Here is a 214-nt window from a genome sequence, read left to right as displayed (position 1 = left end):
GCACAAATAAAAAATAAAAAATCTAAATCAAGTTGTTTCCAAATCCATTTTAAGGTTACAAGCTGGAACTGAAAATAAAATCTAATTTATGTATGCTCACACTTGCACAACTGTACACTAAATACTATTTCATTTTGAATTAAATCAATATTTTTATTTTTGATGTATTAAATTGATAAAAAATGACAGACTTTTACATTGTTAGATAAAAATC

The sequence above is a fragment of the Squalius cephalus genome, assembly GCF_949319135.1.
Source record: "Squalius cephalus genome assembly, chromosome: 17".
NCBI lineage: Eukaryota > Metazoa > Chordata > Actinopteri > Cypriniformes > Leuciscidae > Squalius > Squalius cephalus.
This window is presented reverse-complemented; position numbering follows the sequence as displayed.